The sequence below is a fragment of the Vespula pensylvanica genome, chromosome 4 (assembly GCF_014466175.1).
Source record: "Vespula pensylvanica isolate Volc-1 chromosome 4, ASM1446617v1, whole genome shotgun sequence".
In the NCBI taxonomy this organism is placed as follows: domain Eukaryota; kingdom Metazoa; phylum Arthropoda; class Insecta; order Hymenoptera; family Vespidae; genus Vespula; species Vespula pensylvanica.
Window position 1 is genome coordinate 9,475,402 of NC_057688.1, and position 25,834 is coordinate 9,501,235.

Here is a 25,834-nt window from a genome sequence, read left to right on the forward strand (position 1 = left end):
AAAAAAAAAGGAGAAATCAAAGAAGAATAAAAAACAAATTTTAAAAAAAACAACAACAAAATGGCGGCCCTCTCCCTCCCTCTCTCTCTCTCTTTCTCTCTCTCTCTCTCTCTCTCTCTCTCTCTCTCTCTCTCTCTCTCTCTATCTCTCTATCTATCTCCGGAGTAGGTAGATAATAATTCCTTGAGAATATTCGTGGAAAGTTGACCGAGCCTTTGCTGGTCTTAACGTCGTGGATGCAGTGGAGGCTCGCAAACAATGCTCGCCACGTAGAGAAGCCGAGGAATCAAATGACGACGGAATACTAAACACTTGAGAATACTTAACGTTCTAGCGGTACTCGTACAGACGTTCCTAGCTAAAGGTAGATATATACATACCTACCCTAAAGACATCGCTCGCCATCATCTGACCCCTTGGTCCCACTCCTTTCTACCCCTCATCCACCATTTTCCATCCTCTTCCCCTACTCCATGCAACCCCCCCTACCATAGTCCTCGTGCACGTGCAAACACGTGACGGACGCTTCCAACACCGGCGGTTTCACCTTGTCACGTAGATCAAGATAATTGTCCCCGGGCAAAACAAGCGATTAATCCTTTGATCCTTTAATCCTCAACGCGCGTTGACATTAATAGATCCGGCTTATCAGAGATCTACGTGCTCGACGAATTCCCTTTTCAAGGTAGACACACGCGTCCACACACATCCAACCAGATCTATAAAGTACACATTTATACTACCTTATCAGGAGATAAGATCTTTCTTTAATGAAATTCAATAGGAATATCGTCCCTCGAAACGAAGAAATTACTAGGTTTTTCTATTTCTTTTTTTTTTTTTCTTTTCTTTTTTTTCTTTTTTTTTTTTTTTTTTTTTTTTTGGTCTAATCGTCAGGGCGTCGGTCAAAATTATCATAGAGAGAAGATACATGTTTCAAATTTAAGAATTGTTTCTTTTTTTTCTTTTTTTTTTTTTTTTTCTTCAACAGGGTTCGGTCTACGTCAATTTTCGATCTAATCGTGCGTCATTAGTTTTATTACGATATTTTCACTTCATCTCAAGTAATATCGAACGCAATATCTTCTTGTATATTAGTTCGATTAAAAAAAAAAAAAAGATGAAAAAGTTTAATTAAAAAATCATAAAATTCGTACGATTAACAAAGCTGTTTATTCTTCGGAAAAACGTAACATAGGATATGGTGCTCTTTTTGCCCTTGTTAAATATACCATACTATTTTCACCGCATAGAAAAATTTCTATCGTACTCTAATCCGATTGTTATGTCACGCAGTGAGAGAGGAGTTATAACAACTGAGCAAGCTTATACACCGATACGACAAATGTTTCGATGTGTGGACAGCGTTCCCCTATTGAACTTGCAGTTCGTATTTTGTCCATAATACCATTTGCCAAATTCGCAAACGATTTCCAACGAAAGATGACGAACAACTATTAAAACTATCGCTCCATTACTTATCCCTTTACTTAGAAACTTTCAATTTTTTCCCGACGAATTATATTTGATATCCAGATTTATCGATAATATGTATTTTGTTTAAAGTTTTAACGAAAATCAAAGATACAATGGGACCCAAACGAACTGTTCAAAGAATCTTATATATATATATATATATATATATATATATATATATCAGTATTATTATAGAATATATATATATATATATCAGTATTATTATTGTCGATGGCAATAATAATACCGATGAAAACCATAATACTTTTCCGATCTCATTCTTCTCCCTTGGCGACTTTCACGATTGTAAGAAAAGGATCCAAAGAGGGGTTAGGTAAAAGCCGATGCAAGGAGGGTTTAAAGCGTTATATGGGCGAACCTAGAAGGTACAGAAAGAAAAAGAGAGACACAGAGAGAAGGAGAAAGAGAGAGAGAGAGAGAGAGAGAGAAGAAGCAAAAGAAGCAGAAGAAGAAGAAAAAAAAAGAGAAGAAAAAAAGAAAAAAATAAAAAGACGGAGAAAGAGAGAAAGAGAAAGAGAGAAAGAGAGAGAGAGAGAGAGAGAGAGAGAGAGAGAGAGAGAGAACAAGGTAGGCAGGTTTGAAGCTATCGGTGAAGATATTTGCCGCGGGCCGTACCGTCATCATTAGAATCTACCCTTAGGTATCCTCGCAGCGGGCTCTTTGTGTCTTCTCAACGAACCGATCCGGTTCCACGTCTCTTTCTGCGGCGTCTCAAAATCTCCCGCATATCCATCGAGCGGAATTCTCTCCTCCTTGGCACTGTCGAGTGGCATTTTCTTTATCGAACCTTTAATATCGTGCCCCGGGTAAATGAGCCAGTTGTCCTTGCCAGGTGAGAACTTTCAAAGTGTTACACTTCTTAAGAAAGAAAGAGAGGGAGAGAGAGAGAGAGAGAGAGAGAGAGAGAGAGAGAGTCAGACAAACAAAGACAGAAAACGAACGAAATTAGATTTGTTAGATTCTCGATAAAGGGTCGCGTTCTCGTCGCGAAATTTCTCTCGACACCCTACCGAAATCCTTTTCTTCAAACTTCTCTCTCTCTCTCTCTCTCTCTCTTTTCTCTCTCTCTCTCTCTCTCTCTCGATTTATGTATCTATCTATATATGTATCTATCTATCTATCTATGTATGTATCTATCTATCTATCTCTCTCTCTCTCTCTCTCTCTCTCTCTCTCTCTCTCTTTATTTCTCTTTCTCTTGTTCTCCTCTCATCGCATCGGATTCGACGATGATGAGCACCAACAGCAACGTTCCCTCTCAGCAACGAATAATAATACCGACGACGAATATAATACCACCCATTTTGCTCGCGGTATCGTTAATTTATTCTTAACGATTTACCTTGCGGGGCATAAAAAGATCGTTATTCGAGGAGCGAAATAATGAGATTTACAGCGATGTCGACGGAGAGAGATGGGGAAAGGGGAGGGAGAGGGAAAGAGAGAGAAAGAGAGAGAGAGAGAGAGAGAAAGAGACTAGGATTGAGAATATTCAGCGAGGTGCAAGTTATCGTACTCGACGATCTCGACCTACCGACAATATTCTTTTCTTCTTTCTTGAAAAATTGCGAGTGACTTTTGTATCAACTCTCACACACTCGATACTTCCCTTTTATTTTATTATATTGTATACATATATATATATATATATATATATATATATATAATCTCCATCTTGATTATATTACGTACGTACCAATGTTTTTCTTCTTCTTCTTGTTTTTTATCCCACGAAATATTTTTCACCCAAATGCATAACGTTCATTATATTTTCTTATCAAATTATTCTGTTACTCTCATTAAATAAATAAATAAATAAATAAATAAATAAATAAATGTATTCTAAATAACGAAAAGTCTATTATTTCTTTTCTACGTTAAATACGTAACCACGTAATTTTCAATCGAGTTCCTAGAAAGAGAAAAAGAGAAGCATTTTGTGGTAAGTCATTAGGGTCACCAAAGAGAGAGAGAGAGAGAGAGAGAGAGAGAGAGAGACAGAGAAAGAGAGAGAGAAAGAAGTCTTCACCATCATTTCAGTTACGAGACGTTACGAGAGCGCTCCTTCTATGGGTGATATTTTAATATTTACATGGATGATATAGCAAAGAATGTCAACGACCTAACGACTTTTCTACATCTTTTCTATGTACATACATATATACATATATACATACAAATATATACATATATATCTAGATATCTACATATGTGTATACGCGAAGAAAGAACGTACGTAAAAGCATGTCTTTCGAAGATTTATCATGGCTCTAAGAAAAGAATAGAAAAGAAGAAAAGAAATGGAAAAACAAGAAAATACAAAGAAAAAGAAAAGTACATAAGAAGAGGAAAAAGAAGAGAGAGAGAGAGAGAGAGAAAAATCGTAGAATAAAAAGGAAGAAAGAATCTTGTTTACTTTGGCTACAAAATCATCTTCTTTTTTTCCCTACTACATATTCTCTCTCTCTCTCTCTCTCTCTCTCTCCTTCGTATTTTTTCGTTTGAAAATGTCACTCACGTCGCGTTAAAAGAGACAGAGGGAGAGAGAGAGAGAGAGAGAGAGAGAGAGAAAGAAAGAATTTAAAGTCCCCATCCACGTGATTCCATTAGCACACCCTTTTACAACGCATGTTAATTATTCATAAGGTACAACGAGGAGAACCTTCCCTGATGCTTCTCCTCTTCCTCCCCTCCTTCTTACTCACCCTTCTCCCCCTCCACCCACTCCACCCGCTTCTCTTTAGGTTGACAATGCTTGCAAAGTACCACTTAAAGGCGGAATCTTTCTGCATCGTCAGGAAAAGTGACTTCGAGTCGTCCGTTACCACCCTCTCCCTCCCCCTCCCTCTCCCTCTGCACCTTCACCTATACCATACTATATATATATATATATATATATATATATATATATATATATATGTATATGTATAAAATGTATGTATGAAACATCCATGTCTTCTTGAAGGAGATCTTTTTATCGAGATATCCGATAAAAAATATCGATTTCTGGGTTAGATAAGAGTTAAACGAAAAGAGAGCGAATAAAATGAATGAATTACATACAGTAAATACATTTATATACGTACATGTGCGTGTATGTGTGTGTGTATGTGTATAAATCGTTATGTAACAACACACATACATACGTTACACGATTAGTTACTTCTAATTGCGAACGTGCATTTTACCTACTAATTAATTCGTACTTGTCGATGTTCTGGTAAAAAGTAAAAGAGAGAAAAAGATAGAAAAAGAGAGAGATTGCTTTTGTCGCAATGGCAGTTAGCGCCATTAGCGCGTTTGCACAAATGAATTTTAGTTAACAGTATTTCTCTCTCTCTCTCTCTCTCTCTCTCTCTCTCTCTCTCTCTTTCTATCGTATAGATATATGTATTTATGTAATAAATAAATGTAGAAAGGTACGCATACGTATAGAATACGTAGAATACATATAGAAATTTATTTATGCGTATTAATACATTCTTATAACTTGTGGAATCCCGTCTCGTATGGAAAATATGAGAGGAAAATTCAACTATTCGAGGATATTCCAAAATTTCGAATGCCTCATGTCCCCGTGTAACCGTGCAACGTTAGCAACGCGTTGTAATGTCGATTAGTATAATGGCTTTTGATTTAATGGTCGCTTGAAACCACCGGTACGCGCGTTTGCCCGACCGCCTATCTCTCTCTCTCTCTCTCTCTCTCTCTCTCTCTCTCTCTCTCTCTCTCTATCTCTCTATCTCTATCTATCTATCTATCTCTCTATCTCTCTCTCTTGTTCAGTATGTAGCCGTTCGTGGCTGTCGTATTGCATAGGACGTACCAGAAACGACGAACGTTTTCGTTGCTAACGGTCTAAGCTCTAAGCATAGCGACCCATTGAGAGAACCACGTTTCTGATAATTACATTAATGTAATATACATATATATGCGTGTATAGATATATATCGCCATGACTAAAAGCAATCAATGGTCATGATCGATCAATGGTCACGACCATCAAGATGATATTCATACGAATTCGTTTCGATACGTCGTATATTTTTTATTTGAGATTTTCGAGATTAAATAAAATGATAATTAATTTAAATTCCGTATAAAATCGTATGAAGACTAGGAAGAAATTATGAGACCAGAAAAGTGACGCTCTTCCGAAATATCCATACGACCGATTTTATTACATCGAAATAAAGAGAGAGAAGGAAAGAGAGAGAGAGAGAGAGAGAGAGAGAGAGAAAGAGAGAGAGAGAGAGAGAGAGAGAGAGAGAGAGACGTACTATAATTATATTAATATATACGAGAATGCACAGTCTTCCGTCGCCATATCGATTTTCCTTAAACGCAGAGAGAGAGAGAGAGAGAGAAAGAGAGAATGAGTAATAATAACTTCATGGTAGATACAGCCTGAATGTTCTAATTTTAGCATAAAAAATGGGATAAAATAAGTCAGTTACAATAATAATAATAATAATAATAATAATAATAATAATAATAATAATAATAATAATATATCCCCCTCTCTCAGGAAAATTTATTCTAATTATAGACACATAATTATATCTACGTATTATCATCGACCGATTTTCATCTCAGTCTCAAATTTATTATCAAGTTTCCTTCGTTCTAAATCAATTAATAGTGTCTAATTTGGTATCACCTATAAAAAACAAAAACCAGACGAAAAAGTAAATAAAAATAAATAAAAAAAAGAAGAAAAGAAAAAAGGAGAAGAAAGATAGAATCGGTAGGATAGTCTAAATCGATCTATATCCTTTCTTAGCTTACTGACTAGGAAGATCACGTGCGAAGAAGTAGAATAAAGACTCCTCGTCCTCGTCCTCGTTCTCGTTCTCGTTCTCGTTCCCGTTCGTCCTCGTTGTCCTCGTCATCGTCGTCGGTCGGACTTTCTATGATTGATCGTTCGAACGAGAAGAAATCGCGTGTCGTCGCGTTCGAGAAACTCAGACACGTGAAAATAGGCACGTGCCACGTCGTCGAGTCACTCTCTCTCTCTCTCTCTCTCTCTCTCTCTCTCTCATACACATATAAAACATATACGTTAGTTTTTCATCCCTACAGTTAAACACGCTTTACCTTCGCCCATCTTTCTATCTCTCTCTGTCACGTTTCCCTTTGTCATCCCCATACCAGCATACCACCTTCCCATTTTTCTTTTATTTTTTATTTTCCTCCCTTCTTCTTCTTCTTCTTCTTCTTCTTCTTCTGCTTCTTTTTCTTCACTTTCTTTCTTTTTTCTCTCTCGTTTTTTTTTTTTTTTTTTTTTACTTATCCTTTATTTGACGTCTGACACGCGGCTGGTGTAATGGAATAACGGCTCCCACGACGCCAAAGACGACGACGACGACGCGGAAGTGCCGTCTTCCGATCCTTTCCAACCCCGAGGACGACTACGAAGACAAACTTCAATCAATGCCTCTCGAAAGACAATAGACATTCGGTTAGATGGAGCGACATAGCTTAGGATGGAGAAGCCCAGGATGCAACCTCGATTTTCTTCAAAACCCCTTTACCAAACCCCCTCGACATTCTCCCAACCCTTTCTATGGGTTATCCACAAAATCCTTCTCTCTTTCTCTATCTCTTTCTCTTTATCTATCTTATCCCCCTATTTTCGAGGAATCTCGAAAGTATAGAAAGGGATAGATATATTTATTAATTTCTGACATCGATCAATAAACGAATGTACTTGCGATAGGATATAAAAATTGTTAATGATATAATTAAAATGTGATGGTAAATAAAAAAAAAAAAAAAAAGTGGAAGAGAATGAAAAATGATTTGTGAATCTTAACCCTTTCTACGGTAACTCATAAATTCTTTCTCTCTCTTTTTAAAGGATCTTGAAAGTATAAAAAGAGATGGATATATTTATTCATTTCTAGCATTAGCGAATAAAGGAATGCACGTGCGATAGGATATAAAAATTATTAATGATATGATTAAAATGTGATGGTAAATAAAAAAGAATGGAGGAGGATGAAAAACGACTCGTGAACCTTTAACTCTTTCTAAGATAAGTCACTCTCTCTCTCTCTCTCTCTCTCTCTCTCTCTCTCTCTCTCTCTCTCTCTCTCTCTCTCTCTCTCTACCTATCTATGGATCTATCTATCTGTTTTATTTACCATTTTCAAAAAATCTTAAAAATATGAGAAAATACGGATATGTTTATTCATTTCTGATATTAGCCATTACACGAATGTACGTGTAATAAAATGTGAAAATAATTGATAGTATACTTGAAATGTAATGATAAGCAAAATAAAAAATGAAAACTGCGGAAGAGGAATGACCTGTGAATGACCTGAACTCGCATAAGAGTTGCTTCAAAGGAAAATATATAGAATACACTTCCTTAGATAATTAGCCTTAATCTAGGTTTAACAAATATTTATGTAACCTTCTTTTAAAAGACTGATACTGAGACAGCAGAGAGAGAGAGAGAGAGAGAGAAAGAGAGAGAGTTAATAATTGTGCCACGAATGATTATAAAAGAGATCCGAGTAAGATATTTTTTTTATTTTTGATTGTAATTAAACTCTTTATATAATTAGAAAGACGTGAATGATAAAAGATTCATTCTTTTGATCTTGATAATATTTTCATAATCAGTATCATTACAATTCTAATAACTTATTTAATAGTTTAATGCGTACAATTTGTAAAAAAATTATTATATTAAACAAGACCATCGTATCTATCGGATCTTGTTTCTCTTTTAAATTCACAGAAGTTAAAGTATGCTTTAACTGCCGACCGAAAAAAATATGTACTTAAGTGTACATGTGTTGTACGTGTATTTGTAAGAAAGAGAGACAGACAGACGGAGAGAGAGAGAGAGAGAGAGAGAGAGAGAGAGAGAGAGAGAGAGAGAAATAAAAAGAATGAAACAAATTGTTAAAGAGCGACACAAGAAACGTTTTGTCGTCGAGAGCGTTACACGGAATTTAATTATCATAAAACTTGCAGCCGGTAACAGCACCGTCGGTAGACATCTTAGAATTATATGCCATTAAATAATCACCGATGTGGCAGCGACAGGTGGAGAACGTTAATGCGAATGAAATCACCATGAAGTATCGCCTTACTCGTATATATATATATGTGTGTGTGTGTGTGTGTGTGTGTATGTATATATATAGAATGAAAGCACTTTATTACGGATTCAAAAGAATCCAACGTATGTAAATTCTTTTGACGAGTTGATCGGCCCCATTCGATCTAACGGGTGACTCGTTTTAAATCCATAGCTGCTATATCGAAAATATACACACATGTATACGTATATTTTTTAAATCTTATTTTACTTTATTCCCATAAAATTAATCGTTCGTTCATATTCGAGAGTTTATACTTGCTAAGTATAAGTTAGTACGGTAAGTATAATAATAACGATATATATATATATATATATATATATATATATATATACATTATTATTAATTGTATAATATTACATACCCATAACTTATATACTCTCCACTACATGCGTATATTTTTTCGATCTTATTTCATATCCACACAATCGATTCAAAGCCGATACTCGTAGTATCTAATATTCGCCAAGTACGTACAACTTAATACATAAACATATATACACTATCTATAATAATAATAACAATAATGTTATATATTATAGTCTACTTATACCAAGCGTTCTTAGACAAGAAAATAAACTATAACAGATTATAGAAAGTTTATCAAAGATAAAACGTATGAATTCGTAACCTATGAAATAAACGTAATATCTAAAAATTTGAACTATCCTTGTTCATCAAATTCGTTATCACAGACAGAAAGAGAGAGAAAGAGAGAAAGAATATCTCAGTAAATCGAGGTATACATTTGAAAGCAACACCGATCGTAAACTATTTCGACTAAAGCATGTTGGCGTGCGTCGTTAAAACAACAAAACGTATGAGAGCAAACGGCAAAGCCGAGAGCGGACTCTCATCGATGTTAAAACCTCGAAAACGCGAGAGCACGCGCGTGCTCTTATTAAAATGCATGCCATCGTGGCAGAGGCAGTTTCGTGCGTCGGTCGGCTTCGAGAGCAAAACAAAATACATCTCTCACTCGCGAATTCCCACCTCTGACGTAGACGCGTGAAAACAAATGATCAACCGTACCGAATAGTGTCACAGATAATGACACGACTCTCTATCCACGTTTGCATATATAATATGCATATGTATATATGTATATATGTATATATATATATATATATATGTACTATTTCCTTCGAGCGACGTTTCGATAAGAAATATCATATCGACTCGTGCGTGTTTCAAAACGATTTAGGTCGAACGATCTTAACTCGATGTTCAATGTTTCAACTTGACGCGATTAAATATTATAACGATCAAAGTAAGATCGATCCTTATATAAATCGAAATAATTCTTTCGCGAATAAACTCAATTCCCTAGGCAACTGAATATTTTTTTTCAAAATGCTAAAAAAAAAAAGTAATTTTAACATCATCCTCGAACATATCGTTGTCGTTCTCTATCGGATTACTTTTACTTCGAGATTATTCTCATCTCGATGGAAAAACAATTTCGAATTAATACCAAATCAAAATTGAAAGAATTAAATTTAAGGAAAATAATCGTCGATTCGTCGTTTCGTCGTTGCTCTTAAATTTTTCGATATTTATCCTAAAATTATGAATAATTTGAAGACTTAATCGTTTCCAAACTTCCAATTCTTGAATTATTAATAAATTTAAAAGGATTTATTCTACAATTTTTAGAGATATATATCATAGTATATCATAACTTATCGGATATTTTTTTCTTCGAAATTTCTAGTCTCATTGCTCGCGAACCTAGGGATAAAATAAAAATACTAAAATCCACTTTTGGCGAAGCAATCCTCCTCCTCCTCCTTCTTCTTCTTTTCCTTTCAAACTATATCGTTCTCTATCGTTTTAAGTTATAGAACCGTCGTCGCCTGTATCTTCTTATATGAATTCGTGACGTTCTCTTTCAGTTCACAAATTCTTTTCGGAGGGAGGTCCAACATCCCTTGTATAGCCTCTGGCCTTCGATGTAGTACGAGAAGACACGCTCGAAATATGAAAGCGAGTATTCCAACGTTTGCTTTAATATTCTTTCTCACATTCTTCTTTCGTCCTTTCCACCCAAGTCTTTCCATGTTTCCATACGTACATATATATATACATATACATACATACATACATACATACATACATATATATATATATATATATGGATACATGGATACACAGATAGATAGATACATACATATTCTTTACAAAAAGATGTTCGAGAGTTTTTGTACAGTGCGACACACATGGAAACGTAAGTACGTTCTGGTTCGTAGAACGTCACGTCTCCACTATCGTAAAAGTGTGTATCAATTTACAAAGATGTGTATGTATATATATATATATATATATATATATATATATATATATAGGTACATTAATTATGCAAGTAAAATGTGTATTCCTTCTTCGAGTCTCTCTCTCTCTCTCTCTCTCTCTCTCTCTATCTTTCGTCTTTATAACTTTCTTCTACCAACAACATTCTTTCTCGTGTCATCTTCTACCCTATCTAACGTCTTTGGTAACAGAAGGGAAAACACGGTCGTCTTGCTGGCTTTTAACGAGGACATAATTAGACGCGTCACGTCGACTAGGCTAGGATCGAGAATATTAATAGAACGAGGATAGATAAAGTGCTTTGTAAGGAAACGCGTTATGGCATCGATCTTTTCATCTATATACACGGGTACATATCTTTTTTTTTTTCTCTCTTTCTCTCTTTCTCTCTTCTCTGTGTCTCTTTTTATCTTTCTTTTTTTATTTAGAAATTTTCACTTAACATTTACTCTTTAGCCGTGTAATATATCACGTTAATTAATCGCAATCAAGAATAGTTTGTACATAAAGAGAAGAATCGTGATAAATCCGTAATTAATTAATTAATTTCTAATTAACTAGAATTCCGATCTCTCTCTCTCTCTCTCTCTCTCTCTCTCTCTCTCTCTCTCTCTCTCTCTCTCTCTTTCGCTCTTTTTCTCTCGCTCTCTCTCGCTCTGTTTAAATGGTATTATTTCTAATATAACTCCTGGTAACGTTTATTCTTTCTTTCTTTCTTTCTTTCTTTCTTTCTTTCTTTCTTTTTTTCTTTCTATTCACTGACCAATATTTTCATGAACATATACAACACATCTATCGAAGATACCTATCTATCCATCGGATCCGATCCGATCCGATCCAATCCATCCATCCATCTCCTTCGAAATTGCGATTCTTCGTAAGGAATCTTTGGAAAGGAACGCGTTGAACGGGGGTGCGGGAGTCCACCGGTTCCGTGAAGCTTCGCGATTTCGTAGGAAGGTAAAGGAAAAGGAAAAAAGTAAAGATGGAAAAGGGAAGAGAAGGGAAGGAAAAGAACTAAACGGGAAAAGATCGAACGAGTCGACGTTACTCGGCACAATAACATCACCATCCAAGGAACGTGCGGAGAAACGCTTACGGTTCTACTCTGACCGGCGCATCCATTTTGATCACAAAACTCAAAGCGTAACCGAAGCTATCTGGACAAACGTTCTTGCAGGTACAGAAAGAAAGAAAGAAAGAAAGAAAGAAAGAAAGAAAGAAAGAAAGAAAAGAAAGAGAGATAAAGAGAGAAAGAAAAAAAGAGAACTGAAGAAAAGGTGATACGAAATAGGATCGACGAAGAGAGACGAACACGAAGCAGACGAAAACGTGAAGGAAGAAGAAGAAGCAAAAGAAGAAGAAGAAGAAGAAGAAGAACAAGACGGGCTTCCATTCGTGTAACATCGAGAATTTTAAGCGATAGGATGCTCGACGTCCGAGAAACGCGATGGAGAAAAGAAAGTATCGGCCGAGCAGAGTTAAGGTATTCGCGAGGAAAGAATTCGAAAAACGCACTTGGCTAGAACAAGAGAGAGAGAGAGAGAGAGAGAGAGAGGCAGATAGACAGATAGAGAAGGATAGAAAGACAGAACGTACGAAGTAGCAGACCGAGTTAGATAGGTATTTTACATTTGAGGGCTTGGTAAGCCTCTGATCTATTACCGACTGTAAGAGCGCCTGCGGAGTCAGCAATGTCGGTCCAACAAACCGGACAAATCCGATTTTTCCTTCTCTTTCTGTCGTTCTTTCTATCTTCATTTCTTTTACTTCCTCCTCTCCTCCTCTTCTTCTTCTTTTTCTTTTTCTTTTTCTTTTTCTTCTTCTTCTTCTTCTTCTTCTTCTTCTTCTTCTTCTCTTCCATCATCGCCGTATAAGCAGAAGCCGAACGCCGAGAAGCGTAAAAACTGGATAGACACGAACACGAAAATGTAGAGAGAGAAAGAAGAGAAGAAGAGAAAGATAGAGAGAGAGAGAGAAAAGAAAAAGAGGGAAAGAGATAGAGAGAGAAATGGACAGATAGAAAAGCTTGAAAAGAGGTTTGAAAGGCTAGCGTGCAAATCATTTTCCGCACGTACGAAACCTTTCGCAGGAGATACAAATTGTAATCCCACTCGATTGGATTTCAAAATTGGTAACGCCGTACTTTCTCGTCAATCTCTCTCTCTCTCCCTCTCCCTCTCTCTCTCTCTCTTTCTCTCTTTCTCTCTCTCTCTCTCTCTCTCTCTCTCTCTCTCTCTCTCTCTCTCTCTCTGTAAAAGAATTCGCGTTGACGTGTTACAACGGAGAAAAAAAGAGAAGAAAATAAAGTAAAATAAAAAAAAAAAATAAAAAAAGAAAAAGAAAAAAGATCCTCCGCTCTAAAACGTTATAACATTCGAGTTATTTGATTCGCCTCGTGATTGGAAAGGAAGTCTGACAGACTAGAAATCCTCTTTCTAAACTCTTTTCAAAGTTAACGAGCAAGCTAAGTAGGTACCTACTTTATCTACCAAGAGAGAGAGAGAAAATGAGAATTTTCATTTTCGAGAAAATGGAAAATGTGGCATGACGTTTTAAATCGTGAATCAGTTGAAATAAAAGGAAAGAAAGAAAGGAAAAAGAAGAAGAAGAAGAAGAAGAAGAAGAAGAAAGAAAGAAACAAAAGAGAGAAAGAAAGGGGAAAGAAAAGGGGGCAAAAGAAAATGATCTTACGTTTCCCCGTAGAGGAGAAAGCTAGATCGAAGAAGGGGCAAAAGCTAGATCGAACGAAGTAGAAGAAAAAAAAAAAAGAAAAAAAAATCGGCGATCTAACGTGCGTGCATGCGTTTATACGTGTGTGCGTGTGTGTGTATCTGGCATAACGCGCATAATTAATTATAAAACGTAGCCGTTTAACAATGAACAGCTTTATCGTATCTAAAGCAGGCATTGGCCTTTATGATTGATGATTAGAAATGTCTCGTCGCATTAATCTTTTTGACTTGGAGCGAAATCGAATTTCTGCGATGAGAAGGAGAGAAAGAGTATATGTGTGTGTGTGTGTGTGTGAGAGAGAGAGAGAGAGAGAGATAGAAAGTGAAAAAGAAAAAGAATCATTTTCACCGTTGGTTTTCTCTTTTTCTTTCTTTTTTTTTTCCAACCCCTTAGTATCGACATCGATACTTCCATTTCAATTATATCGTTCGCCGTAATAAAACGACAGAAAAGAAATATTTGATTACCGTTAAACGTTTCACTCCACCGATCGCACCGTTGTTATTATTACAATTGTAAAAAGAGAGAGAGAGAGAGAGAGAGAGAGAAAGAGACTATACAACAATATACATGTACATTTACTTATACAAAACACGATTATGTACACCTCGAGTTGTCCAAATATCTTAGCACTTATACTACGAGCTTATATAACATCTCAATATACACGCGTACTCAAGCATCTGTAAGCAAATCTATAAGTAAATCTATATCAAATCTGAGTTTCGAAAATGTAAGGTTTCGTTGGAATAATCATCGATTACTATCGCGTGGATATGAATATAATAATATCGCGTACTATCCTAAGACGTAAAATACGAAACATTCAACTTTAAAATCATTCTTCGAATATTGTATCAATTAATATGTAATTAATAAATATTATAATGTGTAAAATGTAATTAATGAATATATATATATATAATTATTGTGTAATAACGTTTTATTATTATCCATTATGAATAATAATTATCGTGAGATATTTATTACAATTAACGAGTCATCTCTTCGAACGTCAAACGTCTTCTATGAAAACGAAAGACGTAGATAAAGACGTTTAATGATCGAAAAAATAAATCTCATGGGAAATTAGAGTGTGTGTGTGTGTGTGTGTGTGTGCATGAGAGAGAAAGAGAGAGAGAGAGAGAGAATCAATTCCATCGCTAATACGATTTCTCCCTTAAGAATTCTGTTCGCGGTTACACACGTAAGTACTTACTTACATAGAAATCTGGATTAGAGTGTAAGGTAAGAGGTAATAAGATCGGCTTGTTAATTGAATTCTCGACATGTGAGACTTTATCGATCGCATAAGAATATTCCAAAGATAGAATATAATGTTTCGATAGAGAAAGAGAGAGAGAGAGAGAGGGAGAGGGAGAGAAGGAGAGGGAAAGAAAGTTTATATTGAATTACAAGTTTGCTCTATCTACTAAAAATGAAGAAATCGATTCGCATTCAACTTGCCATACCCAGACACGAAAATAACGAAGTGCAATTCCGTTAAAACCGTTTTGATAAATCGAAAATGAAACGGTAAAAAGTTCCAACTGGCGTAGAGAAATTTCGAAACGAAAAAGATAAAGGAACACGCGTAATTAAAAAAAAATAATAATAATAATAATAATAATAATAATAATAATAAAGAAAAAGAAAAGAAATATTCTTTATAAGGGTAATACGACGTAAGGTTATATTCAAATGACAAAAAAATTTCTAATATACATATACGTAAGTACGTATAACGTATATACGCATACTACGATCTCTAAATCTATAAAATTACATTATTTCACAAAGAAATCACAAGACCACGAAGCGCGTTGAACATGATTCTTGAGAATAATCCTTTCTCTCTCTCTCTCTCTCTCTCTCCTTCTATTTCTGTCTCTCCATCTTTCTCCTATCTCTCTTTCATCAATTCTGTAAAATCTCTTTCCATGTATATTAAATGAGACATGTCTCTAGGTCGGTTCTAAGAATTCTCATTTTTATATTTTATTCAGCGCACATTCCTAAAAAAAAAAAAAAAAAGAGAAAAAAAGAGAAAAAAAACACGGTACGCACGAGAAGGTTGTTGAGACGCACAAAATAATAATATTTCTCATGTTAAAGGTATAAAAAAAAAAAACCAACGAGCAATATGGTACAAATAAAAAATTTATCGAGCAGTAGCTTGATACCCGTTTAAATGACATCCTCGATTTCGATTCGAAATCTTCGATAAAAGAAGATAAAGGTTTAAGGAAGAAAGAAGAATTGTAGAAAGTCGACGTGTATATATCTACTTATTTCCTTCGAAAGATCTCCGTTTTGAGATCGCTTCTGTATTTTTCTCTCTCCTTCTCTCTCTCTCTCTCTCTCCCTCTATCTCCTTTTCTTACGTTACCCCTCGAAAGGCATTTACTCCTTCGCCTCTTCAACCCTCGTTCAAGCCGCGATACAAGTTGTCTCTATTCATTTACCCTTTTCTCCCACGGGAATACCATTCTCCGTTTACACTCGCTACGTTACACGACTACGTAGAGACGTAGAGACGTTCTTGAAGAAAATGGCCCGACGATTGGGCTACTGTCTTATTGTGTCTCTCATTTCTCTCACATTCTCACCAAGAAACCATACCTATTTTCCGTAAAAAAAAAAAATAGGTAAAAAAGATAAAAAAGAAAAAGGAAAGGAAAGAAAGACACCATTCTAACGTCTTGACTCGCTCGGGAAACCAGAAACGAATAAATTGTCTTTCGTCTTTCGTTAAAGTGTTATCAAAGTACGAGTCACGATTTTGAAAGAGAAAAATTCAATGAATAAGAGAAAAATCAAACGAATAAATTCGAATCCAATAAATTTTACGGGTAAGATCGGCTGTGTTAATGGTATAAAAAAAGAAAAGAGAGAGATAATAACGATGATAATAACAATACAGAAAGTATAGAAATATGGCGAAAAAAAAAAAAATTGCGTCACCTAAGGCAAATAAAAAGTTCTCGCGAGCGTGGTTATATCCTATGAAGGATCGTGCACCGTTACGACTTCCGTTACCGTCGCTTCGATTTTTCTGAAGAGATTTTAAAAGGTGCAACGTACTTACCAACGCACCTAAGATTTTCCGCGAAGACGTCGCATCGTCTCCGTTCATTTCGCAATGGAAACAAGAAATCGACTTTTCGTCGACAGGGCTTCGTCGATATCGAGAAATAACGCTGTAAAAATAAAAAATAAATAAATAGAATAAAATCAAATAAAAAGAAGAAACTTCTTTCTCTCTCTCCCTCTTTTCTTTTTTTTTTTTTTTTTTTTTTTTTTAACAATCGGTATTGTAACCGTTATTGTTTCAATGCTTTCTTACTGGTCTTTCTACTCTACTCCTCTTTTTCTTTTTCTAATCGTAGAAAATTAAAAGGTACGATTTACAAAAAAAAAAAAAAAAGAAAGTGATCTCTTTGATAAATTGTTTGGAATGAAATTTTGAAAGGAAAAGATACTCTCATACTTTTACTTAAATATTCCGAATAATAAACTGCACCGATCGGTTTTTTTTTTTTTTTTCGATATTTATCAAATAAAAACGATTATAAAAACAATTAAAAAAAAAGAAAAGGAACGGAACAGTTCAATAAAATCCTTTACCCATTCTTTGGTAAAGGAAAAAAAAAAAGGTTAGAAAAAATTGAGAAGAAGAAAAACGAGAGAGGAAAAAAATAATGAGAAAAAAAGATGGAGAAGAAAGACAGAGTTAGAGTTAAAGATAGAGATAGAGATAGAGATAGAGATAGGCAGACAGAAAGAGAAAGAGAAAGAGAAAGAGAACGAGAAAGAGAGAGAGAGAGATGGAGAGAGAGTTCTCGTTGGTAAGTTGCATAGACACGATGCGACACGACAGCTTTATACCTTTGTACCCGCAAGACGAAGTTCCGCGTGCTACGAACAGAGTGGCCAAACTTCCTTTTCCCTGAAGAAACTTTGATAGAAGCTTCACCGTTGTTCCTCTCTCTCTCTCTCTCTCTCTCTCTCTCTCTCTCTCTCTCTCTCTCTCTCTCATTCTCTCTCATTCTCTCTCTCTCTATTTCTCTCTTTCTATCTCTGTCGTTTCTGTCTATACAGTAGCATACGCGCACAAACACAGAAACGAATGCACGCACGTACGCACACATGAGAGTGTGCCGCGACACCCAGCACACACACACGCACATATATATATATATATATATATATATACAAAAGTAGTTTGGAGGTCGTCATTGAGTGACAATGAGCCTGAGGCCGGCGTGACTGCTAGTATCTCTATACTACTTCTTGTCTCCTCCTGTTGCTTGAAGAGTTAGATGTCTGACCTGAGTTCTCATGACTCATAGAGGTGTAAGTACTTAACCAGTAACGAGCCTTTGAACCGACTCGCACGACAACGACAACGACAACGACTGCGACGACTACGACAACGACAATGAACAACGAACAACGTACCATTCTGCAAGATCCTGATTTCAACGACTTCGTTAGAACGACACGTCCTGTTTTCCTAACGGCACACTGTTCACATATATATATGTGTGTGTGTGTGTATAATATATATGTATATTCACGTATATACAATGTACCAATTTTCTTATATATCAATCGATCCCATTCACGTACGAACCGAACCGCTGAACCGTGCAAATATTATAGATTACTGAAAAATGACTATTACTACTACCGATTTCTCTCAGAAAAATCGAAAATAATTAAAGAGTGATTGTACACTCTGTGTACATGGTAATATAGATGGATTAAGTGAACTTTCGAAAAGAAAAAAAAAAGAAAAGGAAATAAATAAATAAATAATAAAAATAAAATTGAAAAAAAAAAAAAAAAAGAATAAGGCTGCTAAAAAGTTTATATCAAGAAAGAGATGAAAAAACTCTTCTCCTATTCTCACCATCATTTTTCTTCAAGTAAAACAAAAAAAAAAAAAAAAGAAGAAAAAGAAATCTCTTCGAAATTTTTACAAGCGTTAATTTTGATTAACGAATGAGAAGTAGAAGAAGAACAAGAACGAGGGGAAAAAAGAAAAAAGAAAAAAAAAATGAAAACCGGTCGATTGTTTTCTTCTTCTTCTTTAACTAACTCGTTTTTTTTTAATTCTTCTCTCTCTCTCTCTCTCTCTCTCTCTCTCTCTCTCTCTTTCCATCTCTTCCTCCCTTCCGTTTTGATCGACAAAGAAGAAAAAGAATAAGAAGAAGAAGAAGAAAAAGAAAGTAAAAAAAAGGAAAAAAACGCACGCGTCATCTCTCCCAGGAAATCTTCCGCTACGGTTTAGTACCGTTAATGCGACTTTTTGCGATTCGTTCGTTCGTTCATTCGTTTATTCGTTCGCTCGTGTTCCTACCGTGGAATATATTCCGAAGCTTTCAACATCATCTGCGTTTTTATTTTTTTTTCTTTTTCTTTTTTTTTTTTTTTTTTTACGTCGACAGCAACTCTATCTCCCTCTTTCTACGTCTACCTCTTCATTGTATCTCCTTCCCCTCCACCCCTTCCCCACCCTTCTTCTTCTTCTTCATCCCTCTGTCTCTATCTCTCTGTCTCACTTTCCCTCTCTCTTTCTTTCTTTCTTTTCTCTTTTTTTTTTCTCTCTTTCCTATTTTTTTTTTTTTTTTTTGGTTACTGCAAGCAACTTTTCAACTCGGTACTCATCGTCCTACCTCGTCCTCGTCCTCGTCATCGTCGTCGTCGTCGTCGTCGTCGTCGTCGCTTGCACCGTCTCTGAAATTCATTACTACAAGTGCGAAATGTGTTTCGTATTTAAATGCCGGCTTTAGAAGCAGCTGTTTAAAACATCTACAGATCGATTCATCGCCCTTTCCCTTAACCCTCCACCCCCACACCCCATTCCCCATCCCATCTTTACCCCCACCCCCATCCTCATCCTCGATCCACCTTTCACACCCCGATGCTACGCCGTTTTTTAACCCCCGACGAGAACTCTCATCTCTACATGAATTATTTATTCCGACAAGCAATATGTAGATACGTTTCTATAGGTGGATGTCACCGGCAGCTTTTAAAGGATCTCGTCGAACGATAGAGAGAGAGAGAGAGAGAGAGAGAGAGAAAGAGAGAGAATATAAAGTTTCATGCTACCTCACTTCGATCAACGAATCAACGAATAAAAAAAAAAAAAGAAAGAAAGAAAGAAAAAAAAATCAACTACGGAATAGCAACGAACGGTCAATGCGATATATAATAATTCGACTTATCGGATATTTACGTAGGCAAATGTATAGTATTCGAAAATAAAACGAACGACGATCATTAACGCGCGATTGCATTATCGAAATAATATTTGAGAATATTTCTCGATAAAGACCGAACGTATTTTTCTCAAAATTATTATAAATATCTATAGGATATCGAAATATCGTATTTAAATGATCGCAAGATTTTTATTAACGAGTTGTTCTATATCGAGTGGAACATACCTAGGAGAACGTTCTCGATGTATTTAATATCGCATAAATACGTATCCTAATAATTAATATTTACAATAAGATGTGAAATTTCGTTTGAAGTCGAACGAAATTCGCAACGATAAATAGACGTTTGAAGCGTTCGTACGATTTATAAGGAAGATCCGTACGAGATCGATCGATGAAGCTTTTCCATGATGAGTAGTATTTCTCTTCGAGAAATTTGAGGCATGTCGAAACGAAAGTTATATATATATATATATATATAATATACACGCAACACACATATACACACGTATACGTGTTATACGTGTTTGATAAACCATCGTAACGGACACATTTATCGATGCCGGAAAATATAAACGTTATCTTTAGTTCGGTAAAAGAGTATTATCGAGGAATAGGTACGTAGCATGTAGAAGGAAGAGAATCTAATGGGAAGTGGAGGATCCTTAATTAAGAGGATCCTAGCGGAAATTAAGGTTATGCACGGCAGCTCTCGCGGTAGTGGTATAAGCGATCTATCGTGCGTGTCTATCGGACGAGAAATTGACTGATATGGTGAAAGACGATGATAAGGAACGAGTATGGAGGGAGAGCTATGACGACGATGATAATAGAAGAAGAGGAAGAAGACTACGGTATTACAAAAGAGCATTATTCGAGTATCTTCTATTAGATAATAATTCTAAAGCAAACCAATTAAGTAGGATGTTAATATCCTCGTTAATATTTACTTGCTGGTACAAAGTATCATGATCGATCTTGAATTATTTCAAGCGAAGAATCTTTTCGAACCGCGATTCATCGGATCGATCCTTCGATCGTTCGAATTTCAATCAAACTTAGATAACAATATACACGGTCTATTGCCCTGATTAAACATTACTCTCCCGCTTCGTAACTGCCGAAGAATCCCACCTGATAAACTTGTACAAGAGAGGAGTCTCTCTCTCTCTCTCTCTATCTTTCTCTCGACTAACTAAATTCATCCCGTAAAATAAACTTAGCGTATGGTTATGCGGGCTTCCTTTCGCCCATCTCGCTTCTCCGTGGCTTACCAAAGTTAATTACCTTATGTCGGAAAGATTCTGCAGCTTGTTACGCAGATTTCGGCATCTCCTTTCGAAAGACGAAGTCTGTCGGTCTAAATCTACACATAGATACTCGGGTACGTGCGTACAAACGTATACTTATACTTATGTATGTAGATATCTACGTATACACGTGTATGTATAGTATATATATGTGTATATATATACATGTATAAACTTTCGTTCGAGAACGCTCTAATGCTTTTTGACTTCGCTTTTCGTGTATCTTAGAAATTTTACGCGTTCGTAAACCATTTGAAAAATTAAATATGGCGACTTATGGCGATCGTTTTCCAAGGTACATAAGTAGCTACTTACTTAGGTAATCAAGGATTTCATTAAGATAGTAATTGCACATAAGGTATTTTTAGCAAAGTGGTTACAAGTAGATAACCATCTGAAATTATTATCCTATTACCTACGCGAATGCGTGCGATCGTACTCCTACGACTATCCGTATATACGTGTGTACCGTCGCAATTAAAATGATAAAGAATTCATCGGTATTCTTCCAAAACGTGTGTAAAATCTTCTAAGAGTTTCAAGCTTTTCCGTTTAGTTACCTCTCTATGTACTTAACCGTTCGTTCCTTCGTTCCTTCGTACTGTTCGGTCGGTTCGGTCGTTCGGTTCAAGGGTTGTTCCAAGATATCAGCAAATTCGATCTAAAATTGCTTCGGTCACGCACGACACCGAATCCACTTTACATTCAATCGCGAACAGAAAATAGAAATAAAAAGTCATCGAGACTCTCGGACGAGGAGCATAGTTCGATAACTTGGAACGATAGCTTCGATCTTTAAATATAAAGAAAAAAGGAAAGGGAAAAAGAATTAAGAAAAAAAGAAAAATAGAATACCTACTTCGAGATCGGACGAAATCGAGTGAATCAATTGAACGGGAGAAGGTGGAGAAGGGAGGAGGATGGTGGAAAAAGGAAACTTTGTCATGGCGGTCGATCTCTCTAGGTTATCCTAGAGCACGAAATTTAGCGACAAATCAGATCCATTAGATTCGGTCGATCGGATGAAACCTCACGTGTGTGTCCATACCGAAGGAACAAAAGCGTCGAAAGCTGATCTCTGACCCGAGTCTAGAGAAAGCTACGATTTTCCAACGAGGGCGGGACTGATAGAGTCGGATGGATCGGATCGAGAAAGGGAAGAGTGGGACGAGGGTTGAAGGGGACAAGAGGGGTGGGGGAACAAGAAGGTCTACGTTTCGTTCAATTCGACGGTCGATGTATTCGCAAGAGTCAGAGCGGACGAAATCCTGACTCTGCCTTTAAACGTGCAATCGTTGAAGGATCTCGCAGTAGATAGCAAACCGCAGTTTCCATCGTGAGGAAGATTGATTTTCTAAAAGGTATCTCTTACTTGTCAGGAAGAAAAAAGAATTATACAAAAGAAAGAAAAAGGAAGAAAGAAATTTAACAAACATTTATCCGTGAAAAAAAAAAAAAAAAAAATCCGTTTAAAATATTTCAAACAGACGCGCGTATCGAAATCCGATCGATTACCGGGAAGCAAACGATTTCGATTACGATCGAATGGAAATAAAATTTTAACCATACGGATATCGTTCCCTTGATATCTGTATGGCGCACGCACACGTGCATACACGACGATTACTTTTCACGATTGAAGAATCACCAAAAGAAAAGTTTACATTGAAGCAGCGTATTTAACAAACACGAAGAGCGCGTTTATATCAGCTGAAAGTACCTTCCGAGTCCCAAGCCGATAAGACCGGCTGGTAATGAGTAATAGGCTGCTTATTTTCAAACTTTCTTTCCCGAGATGAGAGAGCGAGAAAGAAAAAGAGAGGGAGGGGGGAGAGAGAGAGAGAGAGAAAATCGTAGAGGATGTTAGTGGAAAAAGCGAGAAAGTAAGATGATGAAGTGAGCCAAAAGAGAAAGAGAGAGAGAGAGAGAGAGAGAGAGAGAAGGTAAAAGGGTGTGAGGTAAGGGGGTAAAGAAGAGAAGAGAAGAGAAGAGGAGGATGAGGGGGTAGTATGCCCCGGTTGGGAAGTACCGCTAGATAATACTATTAATTTTCTTCCAAGAATCGTAAAATTACGATGAAACTTTAAATTGGATATTTTATCTGATAATCTCCCGGACGGTGCTTATTCGTCTCGCTCATTCTTTTTACCTTCCACCTTACTACTTTCTCTCTCTTTCCCTCTCTCTTTTCCTATCTTTCTCTATCTTTCTATCTCTCTCTCTCTCTCTCTCTCTCTCTATCTCTCTCTTTCTATTTCGCGCGCTCTTCTCTTTATCTATCTTTCGTTCTGTAACACGCGATCATTCTTCAAAAAAAAAAATTATGTATATATATATATATATATATATATATATATATATATATATAGGTATATAATTTACAAGATCAAAAAGAAAGAGATGATAATAGCATTAACATTAATATATTATTACACTTATGCGATTAATATTGCCTTTTTCGTTCCTTCGCATCACGCAAAAGTCATTGGCATTTAGATATACCAAGATTCTTTAAAATATATTATTATTGAAATATATGAATACATTTATATATATATATGTATGTATGTATGTATGTATGTATGTATGTATGTATGTACGTATAAAGGAAAGAAAACGATTACAAAAGTAGATTAATCAAAGCAAAGCCGAAGAAGCATAATGCAACAGGTTGTTAATAGTGCAGAGTCGGCGACTCTTTGTTTGTAATAAACGCTATTTGGAAGATATATCGCGTTCTCTATAAAGGAATATATTAACACGATTTCGACCTGTGATATATTTCTTTAAAGAAAGAATTAAGAAAAAAAAAAGGAGAAAGTAAAAAAAAGAAAAAAAAGAAATGAAGAAAACAAGAAAAGGAACAAAGAAAAAGGAACAAAGAAATAACAAAAAAGTAGGAAAGTAAGTAAGGGAAAAAAAAGAAAAGAAAAGTAAAATCAAAGAAATAAGAATCTTTGAAAAGTAACTAACGAACGAAAGAAACGAACGGATAGATAGATGGATGTCCATCGAATTGATCGTTAAGAAAAATCGTAGGAAGAGGAGAACGTCGAAGGTGAACAGTAATTACCGGATTCATGAGGTCGTTAACTCTCGAACGAGCGTAAAATCGAGCTCGCAAGAAGCGCGAACTCTCTCTCTCTCTCTCTCTCTCTTTCTCTCTCTCTCGCTTTCTTTTTCTCTTTCTTTCTCCTTCTCTCTCCGAAACTTTTCCACGTTAGCAACCTCAGGCCAGAGGAAAGATTTTAAATTCTCATCGGACTATAACCGAGCACTAACTACCACTGCCAAAGAGAATATATACGTCTTCGTGAGAACGAGCTCGAAGCTTTTTACCGTGGCACAAACAACGCTAATTAACGGGAGGTATCGTCCTTGTCATCGTCTCGTAAGAAAGGAAACGCTAATTGGATTATAATATGGAAATAAAATGTAAAGAAAATCAACAAAGATCTTATTTCCGTCGTTCGTTCCTTGACTGACGAATCGACTGTTGCTTTAAAAAAGAAAAAGAAATAAATAAAGAAAGAAACGGAGAAGGGGATAAAGACAACAAGAATTAACCAATGAAAGAGAGAGAGAGAGAGAGAGAGAGAAAAGAGGAGAAGAAATTGAGAAAAGAATCGTCCGGTCGAAACGTTAAAAGCGTGATATAAAAAAGAGTTTCGCGAAGAGAGAAAAAAAAAGAGACACGAGAAAGAGGGAGAGAGTCGGAGTCATCGAGTGAGAAAAATTGCCTTCCGACTTCCACTTTTTCTCGTGCCGATATAAAGGTATATAGTATATTCCTCTATTCTCACGGCATACAAATGTCAGACCATTCCCTTAGCAAAAGGGCGGATTCTTAAAACGAAGTAGAGACAAGTCGTGGCAGCAGAGCCTCGACGACTGCCGTTGCCACCACCGCCTTTCCTCGCGACGCATTAACCTTAACGACCTTTTAGCGAGCGTTTTTCTTTTTTTTTCCTCCTCTTTCCTTCTTCTCCTTGTCGAGAGAAAGAGAAGGAGAGAAGGTGAAGGGAAGAACGCGGATTTTTTTCTACCAAGTTCCTGAGATTGCCGTGTCGCCAGCTCAGCGCCTCTTAATGTTACCTTTTTTCTGTCCACCTTATATCCTATCCGTTTCTACCCTCTTCTTCATCTCTCTCTTCCTTTCTCTCTCTCTATCTATCTATCTCTCTTTCTCTTTTTCTATCCCGTTTTTTTTCTTTACTCTTTCCTCCTAGTCCTCATCCTCATCCTTATTCTCATCCTCATCCTCATCCTCATCCTCATCCTCATCCTCCTCGTCATCTTCTTCCTTCTCTCTTACCACTGCTACTCACTCTTCTCTGTAGTCACTTTTCTACAGTGACCTGCTATACCGACCCTAAAGACTTGATACACTATTAGCGCTTTTTATCCTCTACCTACCTACCTACCTACCCATCTACCCACCTACCAACCATCATCTTTCTACGACATACATATTCCGGGAATTCTTGCCCGAGGGTAGACAAAATGTATTCTCCAAGGACTTTGCCCGGTCTAACTCTCTTTCTCTCTCTCTCTCTCTCTCTCTCTCTCTCTCTCTCTCTCTCTCTCTCTTTCTATCTATCTATCTATTCTATCTCTCTGTCTCTCTGTC

The 25,834-nt window shown here is 36.3% G+C and overlaps 1 long non-coding RNA gene across 1 annotated transcript in view; it reads right to left on the reverse strand.

Annotated features, from left to right (window-relative positions):
- LOC122628656 overlaps positions 1-25,834 on the reverse strand; it is a 108,504-nt gene that overhangs the window by 79,049 nt on the left and 3,621 nt on the right. Inside the window, exon 2 of the long non-coding RNA XR_006327089.1 lies at positions 16,750-16,861. This is a non-coding gene — a long non-coding RNA (uncharacterized LOC122628656). The remainder of the gene's footprint in view (positions 1-16,749; positions 16,862-25,834) is intronic.